This window comes from Bufo bufo, chromosome 5 (genome assembly GCF_905171765.1).
Source record: "Bufo bufo chromosome 5, aBufBuf1.1, whole genome shotgun sequence".
NCBI lineage: Eukaryota > Metazoa > Chordata > Amphibia > Anura > Bufonidae > Bufo > Bufo bufo.
This window is the reverse complement of record NC_053393.1, coordinates 359,868,586-359,892,409: the sequence shown is the minus strand read 5'-3', so window position 1 is coordinate 359,892,409 and position 23,824 is coordinate 359,868,586.

The following is a 23,824-nucleotide window of genomic DNA, read 5'->3' as shown; positions in this document are numbered from 1 at the left end:
AAGCCCTTTTTGGCATGTATTAGTGGCAAAAATATATATATTATTTGCCGTTCAGCGGTGCAGTTATATGTTCTAAAGCATTTAGTGGCGTGCATAAGTGGAAAAAATATGGGTCTATTTGCTGTTTAGCTGTGCAGTTATATGTTCTAAAGCCTTTTGTGGTGTGTGTATAAGTGGAAAAAAGTAAGGGCCTATTTGCCGTTCAGCGTTGCAGGTATATGTTCTAAAGCCCTTTTTGGCGTGTATTAGCGGCACAAAAAAAAGTATTTGCCGTTGTGTGGTGAAGTGAGAAAATTACAGCCCTTTTTTGGCGTGTATTAGTGGCAAAAATACATATATATATTTGCTGTTCAGTGGTGCAGTTATATGTTCTGAAGCCCTTTTTGGTGTGTATTCGTGTAAAAAAAAAAAAGGCTTATTAGCTGTTGTGTGGTGAAGTGAGAAAATTACAGACTTTTTGAGGTGTTTTAACCACCTCCGGACCGCTGTACGCACAGACGCGTCCTGGAGGTGGTTGATTGATTCCGAGTGGACGCGCCGGCGCGTCCTCTCGCGAGACGCGAGATTTCCTGTGAACGCGCGCACACAGGCGCGCGCGCTCACAGGAACGGAAGGTAAGAAAGTGGATCTCCAGCCTGCCAGCCGCGATCGTTCGCTGGCAGGCTGGAGATGTGATTTTTTTAACCCCTAACAGGTATATTAGACGCTGTTTTGATAACAGCGTCTAATATACCTGCTACCTGGTCCTCTGGTGGTCCCCTTTGTTTGGATCGACCACCAGAGGACACAGGTAGCTCAGTAATATGTTGCACCAAGCACCACACTACACTACACCCCCCCCCCCGTCACTTATTAACCCCTTATTCATCCTTGATCACCCCCTGATCACCCCATATAGACTCCCTGATTACCCCCCTGTCATTGATTACCCCCCTGTCATTGATCAACCCCCTGTAAAGCTCCATTCAGACGTCCGCATGATTTTTACGGATCCACTGATAGATGGATCGGATCCGCAAAACGCACACGGACGTCTGAATGGAGCCTTACAGGGGCATGATCAATGACTGTGGTGATCACCCCATGTAGACTCCCTGATCACCCCCCTGTCATTGATTACCCCCCTGTCATTGATCAACCCCCTGTAAAGCTCCATTCAGACGTCCGCATGATTTTTACGGATCCACTGATAGATGGATCGGATCCGCAAAACGCACACGGACGTCTGAATGGAGCCTTACAGGGGCATGATCAATGACTGTGGTGATCACCCCATATAGACTCCCTGATCACCCCCCTGTCATTGATTACCCCCTTGTCATTGATCACACCCCTGTAAAGCTCCATTCAGACGTCCGCATGATTTTTACGGATCCACTGATAGATGGATCGGATCCGCAAAACGCACACGGACGTCTGAATGGAGCCTTACAGGGGCATGATCAATGACTGTGGTGATCACCCCATATAGACTCCCTGATCACCCCCCTGTCATTGATTACCCCCCTGTCATTGATCACACCCCTGTAAAGCTCCATTCAGACGTCCGCATGATTTTTACGGATACACTGATAGATGGATCGGATCCGCAAAACGCACACGGACGTCTGAATGGAGCCTTACAGGGGCATGATCAATGACTGTGGTGATCACCCCATATAGACTCCCTGATCACCCCCCTGTCATTGATTACCCCCCTGTCATTGATCACACCCCTGTAAAGCTCCATTCAGACGTCCGCATGATTTTTATGGATCCACTGATAGATGGATCGGATCCGCAAAACGCATACGGACGTCTGAATGGAGCCTTACAGGGGCGTGATCAATGACTGTGGTGATCACCCCATATAGACTCCCTGATCACCCCCCTGTCATTGATTACCCCCCTGTCATTGATCACACCCCTGTAAAGCTCCATTCAGACGTCCGCATGATTTTTACGGATCCACTGATAGATGGATCGGATCCGCAAAACGCACACGGACGTCTGAATGGAGCCTTACAGGGGCATGATCAATGACTGTGGTGATCACCCCATGTAGACTCTCTGATCACCCCCCTGTCATTGATCACCCCCCTGTCATTGATCACCCCTCTGTAAGGCTCCATTCAGACATTTTTTTGGCCCAAGTTAGCGGAAATTATTTTTTTTTTCTTACAAAGTCTCATATTCCACTAACTTGTGTCAAAAAATTTAATCTCACATGAACTCACCATACCCCTCACGGAATCCAAATGCGTAAAATTTTTTAGACATTTATATTCCAGACTTCTTCTCACGCTTAAGGGCCCCTAGAATGCCAGGGCAGTATAAATACCCCACATGTGACCCCATTTCGGAAAGAAGACACCCCCAGGTATTCTGTGAGGGGCATATTGAGTCCATGAAAGATTGAAATTTTTGTCCCAAGTTAGCGGAAAGGGAGACTTTGTGAGAAAAAAATAAATAAAATCAATTTCCGCTAACTTGTGGCAAAAAAAAAAAAATTCTATGAACTCGCCATGCCCCTCATTGAATACCTTGGGGTGTCTTCTTTCCAAAATGGGGTCACATGTGGGGTATTTATACTGCCCTGGCATTCTAGGGGCCCTAAAGCGTGAGAAGAAGTCTGGGATCCAAATGTCTAAAAATGCCCTCATAAAAGGATGTGGGCCCCTTTGCGCATTTAGGCTGCAAAAAAGTGTCACACATGTGGTATCGCCGTACTCAGGAGAAGTTTGGGAATGTGTTTTGGGGTGTCATGTTACATATACCCATGCTGGGTGAGAGAAATATCTTGGCAAAAGACAACTTTTCCCATTTTTTTATACAAAGTTGGCATTTGACCAAGATATTTATCTCACCCAGCATGGGTATATGTAAAATGACACCCCAAAACACATTCCACAACTTCTCCCGAGTACGGCGATACCACATGTGTGGCACTTTTTTGCAGCCTAGGTGGGCAAAGGGGCCCATATTCCAAAGAGCACCTTTCGGATTTCACTGGTCATTTTTTACAGAATTTGATTTCAAACTCCTTACAACACATTTGGGCCCCTAGAATGGCAGGGCTGTATAACTACCCCACAAGTGACCCCATTTTGGAAAGAAGAGACCCCAAGGTATTTCGTGATGGGCATAGTGAGTTCATAGAACTTTTTATTTTTTGTCACAGGTTAGTGGAATATGAGACTTTGTAAGAAAAAAAAAAAAAATAATCATCATTTTCCGCTAACTTGTAACAAAAAATAAAAAGTTCTATGAACTCACTATGCCCATCAGCGAATACCTTAGGGTGTCTACTTTCCGAAATGGGGTCATTTGTGGGGTGTTTGTACTGTCTGGGCATTGTAGAACCTCAGGAAACATGACAGGTGCTCAGAAAGTCAGAGCTGATTCAAAAAGCGGAAAATCACATTTTTGTACCATAGTTTGTAAATGCTATAACTTTTACCCAAACCATTTTTATTTTACCCAAACATTTTTTTTTTATCAAAGACATGTAGAACAATAAATTTAGAGCAAAATTTATATATGGATCTCGTTTTTTTTGCAAAATTTCACAACTGAAAGTGAAAAATGTCATTTTTTTGCAAAAAAATCGTTAAATTTCGATTAATAACAAAAAAAGTAAAAATGTCAGCAGCAATGAAATACCACCAAATGAAAGCTCTATTAGTGAGAAGAAAAGGAGGTAAAATTCATTTGGGTGGTAAGTTGCATGACCGAGCAATAAACCGTGAAAGTAGTGTAGGTCAGAAGTGTAAAAAGTGGCCTGGTCTTTCAGGGTGTTTAAGCACTGGGGCTTTCCTTTTTTTATTTTTTTATTTGATCTAACAGTATGTCAGACAGAGAAGTGCCAGGCCCTGCACAGGGGAATGGCAGAGGCCTAAATGTTTCTGGTGCAGGCACAGGTCACAGCAGAGTAAGGGAGCGTGGCAGCAGGAGTCACAGCAAGAGGCCTGAGCTCCCGGTATCATCTAGCGGTCATGTATTAACCAGCAACCTAGCAGTTCTTAAATGGTCCCAAGTGAGATCAGACACCCCCAGCCAAGAGTTGGTGGGTTCATCAGACACAACCCTTAGTTGGCATGGCTCGGGAGCAGGCCCTGTGCCCTCACCTGTCCTCAACCTGCCTCTGTCCTTTTCTGTTCCCTCAGCCAGAGAAGTATTATATGCTGTGGGCTCAGCTCCACTATACAGCGAGGACAAGAGACTAGAGGACAGTCAGCAACTACAGGCCAGCCAAGATGTGGAGGAGACATCCGCTGCTTCCTCCTGTAGGTGGGCAAGTAGTGATGAGGAGAGTGGCATGGGAGCTAGTGTTGCGAGCGGTCAGGCTCCTGACCCAGAGACCGTTGAGGAGGACATCAGTGACGTGTATACAGGACTCGAAGAAGATGATGTAGCTGATATCACTTAGGAGCTGAGTGGATTAGGGGCTTCATCATCATTGGGAGACGAGGGTGGCAGCTTGCCGGTGTGGCAGCTTGCCGGTGCGGCAGCGGCGAGCCAGCAAGTCGCTAGCATGGCCGGTAGTCAGCAGGGTGGCAGCAGTGGGAGTTCGAGTGCCAAACGTGCCCAGGGTAGACTACCCGCTTTGCAGGAGCCTACCTACCCAGAAAGTAGTAGTGCAGGGGTTCACGGAAGCAGCGGCGGTAGCAGTCAGTCAGTGTGGAGTGTTGGGGATAAAAAAACCTTTTTTGTTAAGCCGCCGGAGGAGGTGTACATGGCCATTTGTAGAATCTGTGGGCAGAAGGTGAGGCGTGGCCAGGGTGCCAATGTTGGCACCACAGCCCTGCGTCAACATATGCAGTGTCACCATAAAGTGGCCTGGGAGAACCGTGGCTTCGATGTGGTGGTCCAGCCTGCAGAAGAAAACGCTACATCACCCAGTGGCACACACCCCACCCGATTTCAGGCAGTCAAGGCTCCACCACCTCAGCCGAAGGGAGCTGTCTGTCCCTCCCATCATCTGCTGGTTCTGATGCTCCTGCTCCTACTCCTTGTCGGTCATTCCATCAGCAATCAATCACTTAAGCGATTGCCAAGAGACAACAATATGCGTGTACTCATCCAACGCCGCAGAAGCTGAATGTGCTCCTGGCAAAGTTGCTGGTGCTGCAGTCCCTCCCTTTCCAAGTGGTGGACTCTGAACCTTTCAGAGAACTGATGGCTTGTGCCGAGCCGAGGTGGAGAGTCCCAAGCCATCATTTCTTCGCCAAAAAGGCAGTACCAGCCCTGCACACGTATGTAGAACAGAAGGTTGGCAAGTCATTGAGCCTGTCTGTGTCTGCCAAGTGCGCGGCAGCGCTAACGTGTGGAGCTGTAACTACGGTCAGGAACAATACATGTCCTTTACGGCCCACTGGGTGAATGTGGTTCCTGCACAGCTACACCAGCAACTTGGCCAGGTAACGCAGCTTCCGCCTCCACGTTCTCACGCCGTTGGTCCTGCGACAATATCCATCTCTGCCTCCTCATCCTCCACCGTGTTCTCAGCCTCCACTGCAGGGACAATTCACAGTGCCCCTCCAGCATACCACATGTGCAGGGCATGGCAACCATCTGCAAGACATCCTAAAAATGGCCAGATAACTTTGCATGCACTTCAGCCACTCGTACTCTGCAAAGCACACCCTTCCTTGAGCTGCAGTGGCAGAACGGCATCCCCTAACATAGGCTAATATGCAACATTTCCACCTGTTTGAATTCCACCCTCCATATGTTGGACCGACTATACGAACAGAGAAAGGCCATAAAAGATTTCTTGATGATCCAAGTGGACAGGAGTACTCCCCTGTGTAACTTCGATGTCAGCCAGTGGCAGCTCAAGCGTGACACCTGCCGTTTGCTCAGGCCCTTTAAGGAGGCCGCGTTATTTGTCAGTCACCAGGACTACGGGATTAACAATGTCATTTAACTGCTTCATGTCCTGGAAAAGATGCTGGTAAATCTGATTGGTCAGGGGACTGGAGACGTGGCGCTTACATCTCATGGCCACATGAGCCCTGTGGGGGCTGAACTGGAGGAGGAGGAGGACATTGGAGCACAAGCATGTGTAGCGAAATGGGTGGTTTTTCTACACAGATGACAGGAGAGGAAGAGCAGGAGCAGCCAGAGGAGCTACAGGGCGATGAGGAAGACGAGGCAGAGGACCCAGACACACCATGGCAGTATGCAGTGGAGATGGAGGAAGGGAGTCCCTCCGAATCACTTGTGCAAATGGCCCGATGCATGCTCAATTGCTTGCATAGTGACCGCCGAATTGTCACCATTCGGCAGAGGGATAACTTCTGGCTCTCCACCTTGTTTGACCCTCGCTACCGGTCAAAAATGGGGGCCTTTTTTACCCCCCCTGAGAGGGAGGACAAACTTAACTACTATAGAGACATCCTATGTGGCAGGGTGTGGGGTAGGAGCATTTCCAGCTCCATCAGCAGCAACTTGAGTCTAGAGACGCTGATAAGCAGCTTTCTTCACTCGCCTAGTGAAGAAACTACTCACCAGCAGCAGCAGCTAGACCTGGAGCAGAACCTGAACCAGCAGGTGGTGGCATACTTGGACAGTACCCTACCACCCCACATTGAAGATCCGCTGGACTACTGGGCAGCCAAACTGGATTTTTGGCCGCAACTGGAAGAGTTCACCCTGGAAAAGCTGCCCTGCCTGGCCAGTAGTGTGGCATCAGAACGGGTGTTTAGTGCGATGGGGGCCATAGTTACCTCAAGAAGAACTCGCCTGTCCACCCAAAATGTGGAGAGACTGACCTTTGTCAAGATGAATCAGGCATGGATCAGCCAGGATTTCCACCCATCAATGCCTGATGCATCAGAGTAGATTATCCATGTGGCCACACCAACACTTTGACAAAAGAGACCGGTTTCTTCTACCTGCCTCAGCTACTATTCTGATGCTGCCACCTGCCTGATGCCACACATCTGATGCTAAATGCTCCTTCTTTCACCCACCATCTTCAGCTGGCAGTGGTATTGCCACTCACCTCCCACTCTGTCACCCCACCACTCTGTGGTCTCCTGATGCTGCTGCCACCTCCACACTATGTTACCTTGCCACTCTGTGACCTCCTGATGCTGCTGCCACCTCCACACTATGTTACCTTGCCACTCTGTGGTCTCCTGATGCTGCTGCCACCTCCACACTATGTCACCGTGCCAATTTGTGGGCTCCTGATGCTTCTGCCACCTCCACATGATGTCACCTTGCCACTCTGTGGTCTCCTGATGCTGCTGCTACCTCATCACTATGTCATCTTGCCACTTTGTGGCATCCTGATGCTGCTGTAGCTACCTCTACACTGTCATTGTACCACCCTGTGGCCTCCTCATTATGCGGCTGCCGCCACCTCCACACTCTGTCAATGTGCCACTCTTTGGCCTCCTTATACTTCTGCCACCTCCACATTGTCATTGTGCCACCCTTTGGCCTCCTCCTGATGCTGCTGCCACTTCCACTGTCACGGTGGGGAGTGGGGGAAACTCCCCACCGTGCGGTGTCAAAGGGTAAAAGGGGATCAGCCTGGCCAAAAGGAGTAATAAGGGAGCAGGTCACCTCCTACAGCGTCCCTAATCCTCTCCCTCACTCCTCACCGTATGAGCGGACCCCGATGGTAGGACAACTCATACTCAGGATTCCTAGAGACCCTAAGTCACCCTGGTAATCCCTCACCAAGGAGCAGGGAAGAGACGACCTGTTCATCCGCGTCATGGAGGAACAGGAGTCTCTATCTGAGGCCAGGCTGCAAGGAGAGGGGAACACATACAGCATAAGGAGATGGCAGGTAAGCGAAACCAATAACACACTTACCTGCCACAGACACACAGACTGGAACCCGTGCACTAGTGCTGCTCTCCACACCAACATTAAAGGACACAGCACACACCACAAACCACACAGGAACCCAAGACACCCATAGCTGCAATAAACATGAGACAGGGGAATGTCTAGCGTACACCATAGGCGTGACATCCACACTCTGTCATTGTGCCACTCTGTGGCCTCCTGATGCTGTTGCCACCTCCACACTGTCATTATGCCACCCTGTGGCCTCCTCCTGATGTTGCTGCTGCCTCCACCTCCGCACTTTGTCATTGTGCCACTCTGTGGCCTCCTGATGCTACTGCCGCCACCTCCACACTGTCATTGCGCCACCCTGTTGCCTCCTTCTGATGCTGATGCCACCACCACACTCTGTCATTGTGCCACCCTGTGGCCTCCTCCTGATGCTGCTGCTGCCACTTCCACACTCTGTCATTGTGCCACTCTGTGGTCTCCTGATGCTTCTGCCACCTCCACACTGTTATTGTGCCACCCTGTGGCCTCCTCCTGATGCTGCTGCTGCCACCACACTCTGTCATTGTGCCACTCTGTGGCCTCTTGATGTTGCTGCCACCTCCACACTGTCATTGTGCCACGCTGAGGCCTCCTCCTGATGCTGCTGCTTTCGCCACCTCCACACTCTGTCATTGTGCCACTGTGTGGCCTCCTGAATATGCTGCTGCCACCTCCACACTCTGTCATTTTGCCACCCTGTGGCCTCCTGCTAATGTTGCTGCTGCTGCCACCTCCACACTCTGTCATTGTGCCAGTCTGTGGTCTCCTCATGCTGCTGCCACCTCCACACTCTATCATTGTACCACTCTGTGGCCTCCTGATGATGCTGCTGCCACCTCCACACTCTGTCATTGTGCCACCCTGTGGCCTCCTCCTGATGCTGCTGCCACCACCTCCACTTTATGTCATTGTGCCACTCTGTGGCCTCCTGATGCTGCTGCCACCTCTACACTGTCATTGTGCCACCCTGTGGCCTCTTCCTGATGATGCTGCTTCCGCCACCTCCATACTTTGTCATTGTGCCACTGTGTGGCCTCCTGATGATGCTGCTGCCACCCCCACACTCTGTCATTGTGCCACTCTGTGGTCTCCTCATGCTGCTGCTGCCACCTCCACACTGTCATTGTGCCACCCCGTGGCCTCCTCCTGATGCTGCTGCCACCTTCACACTCTGTCATTGTGCCACTCTGTGGTCTCCTCATGCTGCTGCTGCCACCTCCACACTGTCATTGTGCCACCCTGTGGCCTCCTCCTGATGCTTCTGCTGCTGCCACCTCCACACTGTCATTGTGCCGCTCTGTGGCCTCCTCCTGATGCTGCTGTTGCCACCACCTCCACACTATGTCATTGTGCCACTCTGTGGCCTCCTGATTCTGCTGTTGCCACCTCTACACTGTTATTGTGCCACTCTCTGGCCCCCTCCTAATGCTGCTACCACTTCCAGACTCTATCATTGTGCCACTCTGCAGTTTCCTCATGCTGCTTCCGCCTCACCACTATGTCATAAGGCCATTCTGTGGACTTCTACTGCTGTTCCCCCCTCCCCACTTCATGACTGGGCCACTATTTTGCCTTTCGGCCTGGCTGACATTATCATTTATGTGACCCTTCTTCTGATCTGTCAGATGGAAGGAAAAATTAGATGCACAATGGATCCTGTCTATGTAACAGCTGTAAGGTCTGCATGACATGGTCCCTATTTTGCATCAGATTTGGCTTATGATTTGGTAGCCAAAAGCAGGAGTGGGTACAAACACAGAAGACATGCAAATATTCCATTCACGTGTCATCTCTGTTTTGGATCCACAGATTTTTTTTGGGCTTTAGCAATACTGATGGATTACTGACCAAATGATGACTGAGTGAAGGCGGATGCTCCACAGACAGGATCCGTTTTTTGGGGGTTATTGTTCTGACGGATCAGAGGAAGGGCAAAATAATCAGTGACGTCAACACAAACTTACTGCTGACACCCTCTCCACTCGGTCGGGGGTTGGGGGGGCTCTACTTGTATAAGCGTTTAATATAACAGGTTCTGTAGACATCTATGTGGAATCAGCTGCCGACGGTGTAAAAGGAGTGCGCTTCTTCTTGACGCTATCATTGACCTGTAAGGCTGAGTTCACACTTGAGTTATTTGGTCAGTTTTGGCCCCGTAACTGCCCAAATAAGTGAAGTGTGCAGTGATTTTTAGAGCGACTCCTGTCATCTGCATGCCATACTGACCATAGCAGACTCCCTATGTGTGTTACTACAAGGCACAGTGTTCTACACCACTAAAAAGGCTGTCTGCAGCCAGGAAATAGCAATTTTTTTTACGTGATTACCGCTTTCCTGAATAGAGTGGCAGAAAAATACATAAAGCAGTTGTGTGATACCTGTGGGATGTCTGTGCAGCAAAATGTATAACTAGAGGCATTGCTATCACTTGGCACCAGATGCAGTACCCCAGACATGGGGGCATCTGCAATTGTTTGGTTTATATTATGGTTAATCATGTTCATGTTTACACTGTACACCAGCAGATGGGGTATGGCTCGCAATGTTTGACATTAGTAATGGAACTAACCATCCCATTTCTCCACTCTTGAAAGGAGTTGGCTGGTCCTGCTTCCTGCCAGGAGGGGGAGTCTTAGCTAGACTAGTGAGGAGTTAGAAAGTATGTCCAATTGCTCCAGCTCCAAGGATCTTAGTGACCAGCATTAGATCCAACTCTTTTGTGAGACCACTACTCCAGAGAGACTGCAAGAATATCAAAGATAAAGATACCTAAAAAGCTTAGACCCTGCTGCTGGTTAGGGACTATGGCAACAAGCTCAAAAAAACACTAGAATTATTGATAGAGAAAGCATATCAGAAACTTTTATATCTTTTCATTATCCAATACATAACACCTGTAAAACCCCTTTAATTTATTAGTGGACTTCGATCCGAATTTCAGGATAAATTAGATTCACCGCAAATTTCCTTGTGCTTCTTGGTGGCGAATCAATTTAACCAGATATACCGTATTTTTTGCCATATAAGACATAAGACGCACCTCGGTTTTAGAGGAGGACAATAAGAAAAAAAAAAGTTTCATTAGACCTCAGATCAGATCAGCAATCAAATCCCCAATATTAATCAGACCTCAGCTCACAGCCCCAATCAGATCCCCAATGTTAATAAGACCTCAGCTCAGACCCCAATATGAATGACCCTCAATCAGACCTCAGATCAGAGCCCAATATAAGAGACCTTAGATAAGACCTCAGACCCCAATGCCTCATATCAATCCTCCATGCCTCATATCAGCCCCCAGCAATACGTGATCAGCCCTCAGCCATATGTAATCAGCCCCCAGTCATATGTGATTAGCCCCCAGCCTTAATTCAGCAGCCCACAGCCATATGTAATCAGCCCCCAGTCATATAATCAGTACCCAGTCATATAATCAGCCCCCAGCCATAATTCAGCAGCCCCCAGCCATAATTCAGCAGCCAACAGGCATAATTCAGCAGCCGACAGGCATAATTCAGCAGCCACCGGGCATAATTCAGCAGCCCCCAGCCTCAGATCACAAAATAAATAAACCACTTACCTCTCCGGCTCCTGGACGCCGCCACTCCTCTCCGCCCACAATCTTCTTCCTCTTGCTGTCGGCTGTACTGTGAACCAGAGTGCCCTCAAGTTGTGCACAGCCACTGCACAGCCAACAGCCCAGAACCAGGAAGCGGTGAGTACACTTCATATGCTGCTAGCTGAGACCTGATTGACATGGCTGATAAGATTCTATTTATGTGATGTTTAGATTTAACTGAGCTGGCAGCAAGCAATCCATAGACACTGGCAGCAAGTCTTAATGTCAATGAGCAGACATCCCAACCTGCAAAAACTCATTTCAGGGAGGTGCACTTCTCATTTCAGGGAGGTTTTCTTTTTTTTTTTCTTTCTCAAACTTTTTATTACATTTTCCAAACATATGCAGTATCTGCACACTTTGCTCTATCGTGTGGAGGACTGGGCTCATTACCCTGCCCCAAATTATCATATTTATGTATAAAGGGATTCTGTCACCACCTATAAGCCCTGTGAGCTAAACATATGCTCATGTCCAGGGTAGCATTCTGATTTCTAAGGTGGCCTTATAAAAGCTATTTGTGGCTTTATTCTGCGGAAAAACAGGTTTTACTAACCTGTCAATCACTGAATTAAGGTGCCCAAGCAGGGGAGGTCTGTGGATGCATGGTGCCCGGCCGCACGCATCGCCGTTCGTGCCCAGCGCCGCCTTCTACTCCTCAGTGCCGCCTCTCCCTCTCCCTCCCTCCCCCTCCTCCCGCTTTGAGATCCCGCGCGTGCGCACAGGCTCTGCCTGATGCGCCGTTGCGGACTGCTGGCATCGGCTTCTTCTTGCACTGTGCGCACGCGCCGAGAAGGGGACACTGCTACAGGTTGCCGGAAAGGTTTACTGCGAGTAAACTAGAGATGGGAAGTTCGGATCTTTCACATGAATCGGTTCATTTGAATCAGTTCATTCAAATGAACCGAATCATGAATCAAATCTTCGGTTCATTCGCTGAGCTGACAAGAAGCAAGTGAACCAAAGCTTAGGTTGCGCAATGCGCATGCGCGGATGCTTCGATTCACTTGCTGACTCGCTGAGTCGGCTCTTGGTCTGAGTCAGGAAGTTTATTCTTTAAAACCCTGTGTGTAATTATCTACCCCACTGTAGGAAAAAAACAAACATACAGGGGGTGTGAATTTAACACTGGGGTAAATAATATAATTAAAATGGAGGGTTAAATGTGTAAATGTATTTAAAAAAAATACATCTCTCTCAATAGTTATATAGCTACTGAATGAGACAGAAGGAGGGATGCCTTTAACATATATATCTCCTTGAGAAGCCAATTTGACCCTAAAGGGTTAATTCAACCTGTAATCTAAACTCTGTGTCATCTGTCACTTCTCTTATCTCTCTGCTCTGCTATCAGTAAACCTTTCCTATATTGTTTCACATTTGGGTGTCAGGGAGCCGCTATTTAATAGCGGGAGACTCCCTGAAACGTCTGGGAGACTTGAGATCCCTGAATGAGGCTGTAAGCAAGCAGTAATGAATGGTAAAAATGCAGCAGCAGTGAACGGGACAAAGATACAACATCCAGCCCAGCCATTACTAAGTAGGCACCAGAGAGTGTAAACAATGAAAACTGCTTATGGCCGCTTCAAATGGCTGCGAGTCAGACCTCCACTGATCTGCTATTTATTGATGACCTATCCTAAGGATAGGCCATCAAGATTGTGAACCTGGAAAACTGTTTTCAACCCTACTTATGAGGAATCAGAGTGTCCTTTATCTGAATAAATTAACCCTCCCTCATGAAGAAATGCTGCAGATCACCAAAGTGTACATGCATTTAGTCATAGAAGGACTAAAGTGGTAGAAATTATTATATAAAGTGGGCAGCGTACTGGTCAATATATATACAGAACATGGCAGGTGTTATATATGTGCTGCAATACATGCATTTACATATTCTATTTTATGGTTCAAGATCTACAGTGATATGATTATGAGTAATACACTTTCTTGCAATGTTAGGTCTATTCTCATTGTTTCTCCAGGCTGATATTCTGAATAACACGTTTTTGAATCATTAAAATGTCATGTAATGCACCATCTCAGTTCCCTGCAGATATGTGGCTTTCAGATTGATATCCTTTTTCCTTCAGCAAGATATGTGTTTTGGTAGAAATTACAGATCTTTCATCTGCCACTGTCACATTCTAACCTTCATTTGTCTTTGATCTTTATAACCCATGCCCCCATCCCTCCAAACTATAAATCATTTAAAATCTTTGTCACAAACCTCCATGATAGCGATGCAGTTCATTGAGACTAATTAGAATGGTGCAATGTTTTATCACAGAACATATAGTTTATAGTGTTGAGCTCGAATATTCGAATAGCGAATATTAATCGCTAATATCGCAACTTCATAAATTCACGAATATTACGAATATAGTGCTATATATTCGCTATATCGAATATTCGTAATTTTTTAACATCTGAAAACATTATTCCTCCCTGCTTCTTTCTTGTGGGTCAATGAGTCATTGGCCCACAAGCAACTTAAGCAGGAAGAATCATGTTTTCATATGGAAAAAAAAATGACCAATATTCTAAAAAACGAATATGTAGGCAATATAGTAAATATATTAGTTATTTAGAATTTTCACATTATTTTTTCCTATCTGTACAGTTGTTCGCATACTCCTCCCCGACAAGCGTCCCCGTCACCATGGGAACGCCTGTGGGTTAGAAAATACCATCAGATCTGAGTTTTCCCTGAGATCGTGAAAACTCAGATCCGATGGTATATTCTAACCCACAGGGGTTCCCATGGTGACGGGGACGCTTGTCGGGGAGCAGTATGCCAAAGTGGAATAGCAGTACAGATTTAAAAAAAGAAAAAAGACTAATATTCTAAATAATGAATATATTCGCTATATTGCTATAACTTCGTTTTTTAGAATATTACGAATATTCTAAAAAACAAAGTTATAGCAATATAGTGAATATTTGTAAAATACACATATAAACTGCAATTTAGCTAATATAGTGCTATAGTATTTTTTTTTAATAGTGTAAATTTTTTCCAAAACTGAAGTTCAGAAGAGGCAAAAAAAATTAGACAAAAAAAAAAAAGATTATAGCACTATATTAGCTAAATTACAGTCTATATGTGTATTTTACGAATATTCGTTATATTGCTATAACTTCCTTTTTTAGAATATTCGTAATATTCTAAAAGACGAAGTTATAGCAATATAGCGAATATTCGTAAAATACACATATAGACTGCAATTTAGCTAATATAGTGCTATAGTATTTTTTTTTATAGTGTAAATTTTTTCCAAAAACTGAAGTTCAGAAGAGGCAAAAAAAATTGGACAAAAAAAAAAAGATTATAGCACTATATTAGCTAAATTACAGTCTATATGTGTATTTTACGAATATTCGTTATATTGCTATAACTTCCTTTTTTAGAATATTCGTAATATTCTAAAAGACGAAGTTATAGCAATATAGCGAATATTCGTAAAATACACATATAGACTGCAATTTAGCTAATATAGTGCTATAGTATTTTTTTTTATAGTGTAAATTTTTTCCAAAAACTGAAGTTCAGAAGAGGCAAAAAAAATTTGACAAAAAAAAAGATTTTAGCACTATATTAGCTAAATTACAGTCTATATGTGTATTTTATGAATATTCTCTATATTGCTATAACTTTGTTTTTTAGAATATTATGAATATTCTAAAAAACAAAGTTATAGCAATATAGCGAATATTCGTAAAATACACATATTAGCCTAGCCATAGCCATAGGAAAGTTACCTTATACAGTTAAAAGAAAATTCACAATACGCAAATAATTTAATTGCATATTATTCGCGATAAATAGAATAATGCCGAATATTCGATTTCGACGAATATAAGACGAATATTCAATTGAAATATTCGCGAAATATCGCGAAATCGAATATGAGCGGGGGGCTCATCACTAATAGTTTACAGGTTTGATGCTCCATTTAATAAATCAATTTTCTCTATTTATTGTTTATCTGAAAGTGATACAAGAATGTAACAAATATAAAGGTTTACTGCAACAGACACTTCCTTCTCATACCCCTTATTACATCATCGCTACTTTGCACCCTTTCTACATCTAATATGGATCTCGCCATTAAAGGATCAAAGGATATTTGTTAAAAACTATGGGATCCCTTGCATTTTCTCATTGCTGCATTTCAATTAAAGAAGTTGTGTCACTTCAGCACGTGGCATTTATCATGTAGACAACGTTGATACAAGGCAGTGGCCACCCTTGCACACTAAAGGAAAAAGTGCCTCTGATGACTGGGACCATTGGGAGCGCACATTGGCTGGTGCAATCCACCACTGATGGATTGCAGGGAGGTCGTAACTATGGAAATGAGCAGTGTATAATGTGATGGAAAAATGAATCCAGACAGAAAAGGAAGCAATATGGACAATCACAATACATTAGTAAGTGGCTGATTTAACTTTCTCTACATAATAAATGCTATTTGCTGAAGTGACACAACCCCTTTAAGTTTATACTGCCAGTAACAGATGATTATGGGAGATCCTAGTAGTAAGGACTTCGATTAAATAATCTAGCAGGTGATTGTCAGGAGGGAAGCGTTCCTTCCTGGCAATCGCCTGCTTATTAGGGAAGTAAACCATTGCTATTACATGCAGCGATCTCCTCCCCAGTATGGGGAGGTGCGATCACTATGCCATTGCTCGTCGCTATACTGACTAGTTGTTTGCCGCTAGCAGATCATGATTAGGCAGCACAATCTGCCGCCACCAAATGTTTTTTAAGCATGCTTAAAAATCAGGATTGCCGAATGAATGAGCGTTTACTCATTCATTAGGTAATTGGCGGCAGTATTACACTGCCAGATCATCGCTAACAAACATTCCTGTGACTGCTCGTTAAAAATGAACTGGCCGACAATCGGCCAGTCTACTACTGGCTTCGGACGCCTCATAATCAGATTTTCGTATTCAGACTTGCAAATATAAAGCCATATTAGCCTGGCTGACAATTACATAAAAACCAATGCATCTTTATTACACAGTGCCAATATATTCCATAGTGCTTTACAATTGGAGAAGCAACAAACAAGACAAGTAACCAAAACAAATTAACAGACAATGAAACAAAAGGAAATGGCGTCCATGCTAATAAATGTTACAATCTAAATAGAATGAGAAGAGTGGTACAATAGGTACAAGTATTTGGGGGTACTATCTCTCCTTGGGGAGAGCGCCTTAATTGGTGTGAGGAGTCTTACAGGCCATACATGCTTCTCTGCAAAGAAAGGGATGCAAATGAGCTCTTAACAAGCTCTGCCTCTAATGCCACCAGATGTAAGGCAGCTATCCTATAAGTCAATGTTCAACCCTTTAAATAGGTACAAGGAGAACAGGAGACCAGTCTCTAGCATGTATGTATATATATATACAGTATATATATATATATACATATAAGCAAAAAACGGAACAGCACCTCCTGAGACAAATCGCAGGTGCAAGATACCTGGCAATAATACAACAAACTAATGAAGTAGCAGCACACCACTAAATGCGCTAAGACTGAGCGAACAGGTGAATATGTGAACAGGGTCAAATACATGACGCCATTATTTACTGCAAAGCAGTGAAGAAGCTCTTAGCGCATATTATTGACCAAAAATATGTCGAGCCCACCTACCAGACGACAAGGTAGCTTCTTATCAGCGCATTTATGGTGTGCTGCTACTTCATTATCAACTTGCAGGATAACAGGCCGAACTGGATGGACAAATGTCTTTTTTTGGCCTTATGTACTATGTTACTATGATACTATGTTGTATTATTGCCAGATAGCTTGCACCTGCGATTTGTCTCAGGAGGTGCTGTTCCGTTTTTTGATATATATATAGTATAGAGGACTAGGCATCCTCTTTGGAACTTAGCACTCCCCGCCCATCCCCCACCCCTTGGTGGTTTTAATCAGAGTAACAATGGAGCTGGACCCTCCGTGTTAGAGTAGGTCCCACCTGATAAGAAGCTACCTTGTCGTCTGGTAGGTGGGCTCGACATATTTTTGATCAATAATATGCGCTAAGAGCTTCTTCACTGCTTTGCAGTAAATAATGGCGTCATGTATTTGACCCTGTTCACATATTCACCTGTTCACTCAGTCTTAGTGCATTTAGTGGTGTGCTGCTACTTCATTTGTTTGTTGTTTTATATATATATATATATATATATATATATATATATAAGAACGAAGAAAGGACAGCACTCCAAGTAAAAAGTAGTGGTCTTTAATCACCCATGCAGATGGCAACGTTTCAGCTCAAACAAGAGCCTTTTTCAAGCTTGAAAAAGGCTCTTGTTTGAGCTGAAACGTTGCCATCTGCATGGGTGATTAAAGACCACTACTTTTTACTTGGAGTGCTGTCCTTTCTTCGTTCTTGTTCATCTGGGGTAAGCAGCAATATCCCTGGACATAGCACCCACATTGCTTGTCTCCAGTGCCGCCACTACTTTCCCTTTTTTTTTTATATATATATATATATACATATACAGTGCTGCCCATAATTATTCATACCTCTGGCAAATTTTGACTTAAAGTTATTTTTATTCAACCAGCAAGTCATTTTTTGACGGGAAATGACATAGGTGTCTCCCAAAAGATAATAAGACAATGTACAAGAGGCATTATTGTGGAAAAAAAAAAAAACATTTCTAAGCTTTTATTTACATTTGAGCAAAAAGTGTCCAGTCCAAAATTAATCTTACCCTTCTCAATAATCAATAGAAAAGCCTTTATTGGCTATTACAGCAATGAAACGCTTCCTATAATTTCAGACCAGTTTTTTGCATGTCTCCACAGGTATTTTTGCCCATTCATCTTTAGCAATGAGCTCAAAATCTTTCAGGTTGGAGGGTCTTCTTGCCATCACCCTGATCTTTAGCTCCCTCCACAGATTCTCAATTGGATTCAAGTCTGGACTCTGGCTGGGCCACTCCAAAACGTTAATGTTGTTGTCTGCTAACCATTTCTTCTCCACTTTTGCTGTATGTTTTGGGTCATTGTCATGCTGAAATGTCCACTGGTGCCCAAGGCCAAGTTTCTCTGCAGACTGCCTGATGTTGTCGTTCAGAATCCTCATGTATTGCTCTTTTTTCATGGTGCCGTTTACTGTGATTAGGTTCCCTGGTCCATTGGCTGAAAACACCCCCAAAGCATTAGGTTCCCACCACCATGTTTGACAGTGGGGATGGTGTTCTTTGGGTTGAAGGCTTCTCCTTTTTTACACCAAATGAAGGGAACATCATTGTGACCAAACAATTCAATTTTTGTTTCATCTGACCATAACACAGAAAACCAGAAGTCTCCTTCTTTGTCCAGATGAGCTTTTGCAAAGGCCAAGTGAGCTTTTGTGTGCCTTATCTGGAGAAGTGGCGTCCTCCTTGGTCTGCATCCGTGTAACCCAGCAGTAGGGATCGACCGATTATCGGTTTTACCAATATTATCGGCCGATATTCAGGATTTTGACTGTTATCGGTATCGGCATCTATTTTGCCGATATACCGATAACGTATTGGGAACATAGAACGCGCTGCTCTCAGCGCTCTCCGTGTTCCCTCAGCAGCACAGGGGAGAAGGAAGCAATGTCTCCCTCCCCCTGTGCTGCTGCTGCCGCCAATTAGAGGAGAGAGGACAAAAGAAGGGGAGGGGCATATACAGGAGGCGGGAGCTGGCTGCAGAATCACATAGCCGGTTCCCGACCTCTATGAGCGGTAGCTGCGATCTGCGGTAGTTAACCCCTTAGGTGCCGCGGATCGCAGCTACCGCTCATAGAGGTCGGGAGCCGGCTATGTGATTCTGCAGTTAGCTCCCGCCTCCTGTATATGAATTAATGAGAGATTTCTCTTCATTGGTGGCGCAGTGCGCCCCCCCCAAGCCGCCCAGTATTAATAATTGGTGGCGCAGTGCGCCCCCCCACCCAAGTCCCACCCAGTATTAATCATTGGTGGCAGTGGCCACAGGATCCCCTCTCCCCTGCTCCTCCGATCGGAGCCCCAGCTGTGTAATCCTGGGGCTCTGATCGGTTACCATGGCAGCCAGGACGCTACTGAAGCCCTGGCTGCCATGTTCAGCTCCATGCTGCTGTGTGCACAAAGCACAGAGCAGCAGGGACAGTGTGAGATCCTATTCACCCTGATAGAGATCTATCAGGGTGAATAGGACAAGGGTTCTAGTCCCTAAGGGGGCTAAAAGTTAGTAAAAAAAAAAATAATAATATTAAGTATAAATGAAAAAGAAAGATTTACAAAAAAAATAAAATACACGTTAACAATAAACATTGTCATGCTGAAATGTCTACTGGTGCCCAAGGCCAAGTTTCTCTGCAGACTGCCTGATGTTGTCGTTCAGAATCCTCATGTATTGCTCTTTTTTCATGGTGCCGTTTACTGTGATTAGGTTCCCTGGTCCATTGGCTGAAAAACACCCCCAAAGCATTAGGTTCCCACCACCATGTTTGACAGTGGGGATGGTGTTCTTTGGGTTGAAGGCTTCTCCTTTTTTACACCAAATGAAGGGAACATCATTGTGACCAAACAATTCAATTTTTGTTTCATCTGACCATAACACAGAAAACCAGAAGTCTCCTTCTTTGTCCAGATGAGCTTTTGCAAAGGCCAAGTGAGCTTTTGTGTGCCTTATCTGGAGAAGTGGTGTCCTCCTTGGTCTGCATCCGTGGAACCCAGCAGTAGGGATCGACCGATTATCGGTTTTACCAATATTATCGGCCGATATTCAGGATTTTGACTGTTATCGGTATCGGCATCTATTTTGCCGATATACCGATAACGTATTGGGAACACAGAACGCGCTGCTCTCAGCGCTCTCCGTGTTCCCTCAGCAGCACAGGGGAGAAGGAAGCAATGTCTCCCTCACCCTGTGCTGCTGCTGCCGCCAATTAGAGGAGAGAGGACAAAAGAAGGGGAGGGGCATATACAGGAGGCGGGAGCTGGCTTCAGAATCACATAGCCGGTTCCCGACCTCTATGAGCGGTAGCTGCGATCTGCGGTAGTTAACCCCTTAGGTGCCGCGGATCGCAGCTACCGCTCATAGAGGTCGGGAGCCGGCTATGTGATTCTGCAGTTAGCTCCCGCCTCCTGTATATGAATTAATGAGAGATTTCTCTTCATTGGTGGCGCAGTGCGCCCCCCCCAAGCCGCCCAGTATTAATAATTGGTGGCGCAGTGCGCCCCCCCACCCAAGTCCCACCCAGTATTAATCATTGGTGGCAGTGGCCACAGGATCCCCTCTCCCCTGCTCCTCCGATCGGAGCCCCAGCTGTGTAATCCTGGGGCTCTGATCGGTTACCATGGCAGCCAGGACGCTACTGAAGCCCTGGCTGCCATGTTCAGCTCCATGCTGCTGTGTGCACAAAGCACAGAGCAGCAGGGACAGTGTGAGATCCTATTCACCCTGATAGAGATCTATCAGGGTGAATAGGACAAGGGTTCTAGTCCCTAAGGGGGCTAAAAGTTAGTAAAAAATAAATAAATAAAAAATATTAAGTAAATGAAAAAGAAATGAAAAAGAAAGATTTACAAAAAAAAAAAATACACGTTAACAATAAACATATTAATTTTCAGCAGATTTGTGTAGGAATTTTTATTTTTTTTCAAAAATGAAAATTCCCAGAAAAAAATCAATATCGGTCGATCCCTATCCAGCAGTGTGCAGTGCCCGTTGGATTGTTTGCCTTGAGACATTGCCACCAGCAGAGCCCAGTTTCACCAGGATGGCCTTGGTGGTGATCCTTGGATTCTTTTTCACCTCTCTTAGGCCTCATGCACATGACCGTTTTTTTTTTACGGTCCGCAAAAACGGGGTCCGTAGGTCCGTGATCCGTGACCGTTTTTTCGTCCGTGGGTCTTCCTTGATTTTTGAAGGATCCACGGACATGAAAAAACAGTCGTTTTGGTGTCCGCCTGGCCGTGCGGAGCCAAACGGATCCATCCTGAATTACAATGCAAGTCAATGGGGACGGATCCGTTTGACGTTGACACAATATGGTGCAATTTCAAACGGATCCGTCTCCCATTGACTTTCAATGTAAAGTCAGGAGTTAATATACCATAGGATCGGAGTTTTCTCCAATCCGATGGTATATTTTAACTTGAAGCGTCCCCATCACCATGGGAACGCCTCTATGTTAGAATATCCTGTCGGATATGAGTTACATCGTGAACCTCATATCCGACAGTATATTCTAACACAGAGGCGTTCCCATAGTGATGGGGACGCTTCTAGTTAGAATATACTACAAACTGTGTACATGTGTGTCCGGCCGGGAGCTCCTCCTACTGGTAAGTGACAGATCAATGCGCCGCACAGACCTGTCACATACCAGTAGGAGGAGCTCCCGGCAGGACACACATCGCAGCAGCCAGCAGGTAAGTATGATGCTTCTAATATTGTAATATTGCTAAGTAACCATGGCAACCAGGCCTGCAGTAGCGTCCTGGTTGCCATGGTTACCGATCGGAGCCCCTGAGCTATTAAACTGGGACTCCGATCGGAATCTCCGCTGCCACCAATGATCGGGCGGGGGGGGGGAGAGGGGAGGCCGCACACTGGCCACCAATGAAATTACAATAGAGGGAGGGGGGCTGACGGAGGGGGGGGGGGCGGGGGAGGGGAGGCCGCACACTGGCGACCAATGATATTAATACAATAGAGGGGGGGCCGGGGGGGGAGGCCGCACACTGGCCACCAATGATATTACAATAGGGGGGGAGGGCAGTGGGGGCCGCACACTGGCCACCAATGATATTCAAACTGGGGAGGGAGGGGGGTCTGCCCCCTGCTGCCTGGCAGCCCCTGATCTCTTATAGGGGGCTATGATATGCACAATTAACCCCTTCAGGTGCAGCACCTGAGGGGTTAATTGTGCGGATCACAGCCTCCTGTAAGAGATCGGGTGCTGCCAGGCAGCAGGGGGCAGTCATGTACACAGTTCTCAGTATATTCTAACTAGAAGCGTCCCCATCACTATGGGAACGCCTCTGTGTTAGAATATACTGTCGGATTTGTGTTTTCACGAAGTGAAAACTCATCTCTGAAAAAGCTTTTATGCAGACGGATCTTTGGATCCGTCTGTATAAAAAGTAACCTACGGCCACGGATCACGGACGCGGATGCCAATCTTGTGTGCATCCGTGTTCTTTCACGGACCCATTGACTTGAATGGGTCCGTGAACCGTTGTCCGTCAAAAAAATAGGACAGGTCATATTTTTTTGACGGACAGGAAACACGGATGCGGCTGCAAAATGGTGCATTTTCCGATTTTTCCACGGACCCATTGAAAGTCAATGGGTCCGCGAAAAAAAAATGGAAAACGGCACAACGGAAAACGGCACATCTTGTATCTTTTAATAATACTTTGCACTATAGCCACTGGAACTTGAAAACATTTAGAAATGGCCTTGTAGCCCTTTCCTGACTTGTGAGCAGCCACAATGCGCAGCCGCAGGTCCTCACTGAGCTCCTATGTCTTAGCCATGACTGTCCACAAACCAACTGCAGAGAGCTGTTGTTTTTCACCTGTTGAGTTGATTAAAACAGTTGTTCCCAATTAATCAGGGTAATTAGGATGCTTTAGAACAGCTTGGACTATTTGGAATAGTATATTACTTTTGATTTTCCCACAGACTGTGATAGTTTGTGAAGGGTATGAATAATTTTGGACTGGACACTTTTTGCTCAAATGTAAATAAAAGCTGAGAAATGTTTTTTCCCCACAATAATGCCTCTTGTACATTGTCTTATTATCTTTTGGGAGACACCTATGTCATTTCCCATCAAAAAATTTGTTGCTGGTTGAATAAAAGTAACTTTAAGTCAAAATTTGCCAGGGGTATGAATAATTATGGGCAGCACTGTATATATATATATATATATATATATATATATATATACATATATACTGCACACACCTGTAATTAGGTCAGTAAAGTGCAGAATTATATGGACAGTTATCTCCAGCAGTCTCATAGACAGTGAATGAAGAGTCAAGAAGCATTCTGTTCTGATGCACAATCCCCATTCACATATTAGGAGACTTTCATACTTTCATACTTGGCACAACTCCTTTAACCCCTTAACGCATTATGCTGTGCGAGGAATGCTGTGCCAGACCGCATTCCGCCGTACATGCACGGCATTCATTTAAATGCTCCCTGGCCGAGATTGTGCACCTAAAGCTCCACTTACCCACTGTGTCGGGAACCGAACAACTCCCGCAGATCACTGTGATACGTCTGTTCCTCCCTGTCAGCGATCGTGTGCATGTGCACACATCTCCACTTGTAGTCCCATCCAGCTAACATTCTGA